This window comes from Octodon degus, unplaced genomic scaffold (assembly GCF_000260255.1).
Source record: "Octodon degus isolate 3935 unplaced genomic scaffold, OctDeg1.0 scaffold00003, whole genome shotgun sequence".
NCBI lineage: Eukaryota > Metazoa > Chordata > Mammalia > Rodentia > Octodontidae > Octodon > Octodon degus.
In genome coordinates this window covers 4,729,315-4,730,743 of record NW_004524579.1, presented here as the reverse complement: position 1 = coordinate 4,730,743, position 1,429 = coordinate 4,729,315, and positions in this window count along the sequence as shown.

Sequence of the window (1,429 nt, the reverse complement as noted above, 5' to 3'; positions counted from 1 at the left end):
CTTTGGTCTTGTAATTTGTATTTTTTCAAATGAATTTAGGAAGGGCCTACAGCATGTACAGGGTCTCACTACATAGATAGGACATGCAGTGATTCTCCTGCTTTCAGCCTCCCAAAGTGCTGGGATTATCCTCATGTGCCACCAATCCTGGCCTCTGTCGCCTTCTCAGCATGCCTTGGGTGTGGGGCTGGCACAGTATGCTAGGATTTGAACCCTAGCTGTTTCACTCTGCCTACACAGGCACTTTAGTCCACTGAGTTATCTGGCCAGCCCTGTATTTGTATTTTTGCTTGATTATAAATATTGCTTAATCCCTTTTTTAACTTCATCTGTAATTAATTGGTTGTTCAGGAGGGTGTTATTTAATTAACATATGTTTATAGATTTTCTGCAATTTCTTTTGTCAATAATCTCCAATTTCACTGCATCATGCTCAGATATTATTCAAAGAATTATTTTCATTTTTTTGCATTCACTTAAGCATGTTCTACACAGTATTCTATTTTTGAGAACATTCCAAGAGCAGCTGAGAAGGTTTATTGTGATGTTGGTTGAAACACTTTGTAAAGGTCTACTGAGGGTATTTCATCACAAGTTTGGTTTAATTCTATTACTTCTTTGTTGAGTTTTTGCTAGTTGATCTATATCTTTGTGACAATGGGGCATTAAATTTCCCCATTAAAATTGTGTTATTGCTTATTTGATTTTTCATGTCTGTTAAAATTTGTCTTCTGTAGTTGGGTGCTCCTACATTGGATACATATATATATATGATTTTTTATCTCTTCTTCTTGCAGTTTTCTCCTACCAATTATGTAGTACCCTTATTTATCTCTTTTGATCATTCTTGGTTTGAAGTTAACATTGTCTGAAAGCAGAATTGTTACCTCTGCTTTTTCTGAGTGCCTGTTGCATGGAGTATTGTTTTCCATCCTTTGAGTTTCAGTCTATGAGTTTCCTGTTCAGCTAAATGTGATTCTTGTATAAAGGATACTGTTGTGTTTGTTTCTTGATCCATGCTGCCTGTCTGTTTCTTTTGATTGGTGACTTGAGGCCTATTATACTGGTAGTTAAAACTTATATGTATTGTCTCATCATTGTCATATTACTTCTCTGCTGTTGATCCCCTACATTTCCCCTTAATTTAACTGCTTGTGTTGCTTACTGGTTCCTTTCTATTGTTGTTCTTGAAGTTGTTGTGGTCATTTTTGACTCTTTCTTTAAAGAAGAAGGAAGGGGAAAAATAAATACACATGTGTATATACAAGATAGCATGGATAAATAGTACTGTTTATTTACACAGCTCTATTTTTTTTCAAAGTTTTATTGATAAACAGATAGCAATGAGACAGTTTCAAATCCAATCGGAAGTACAGTTTCAACAAATAATACACTGCATATATTCTTCTTAGTGGTTAATTGCTGTACA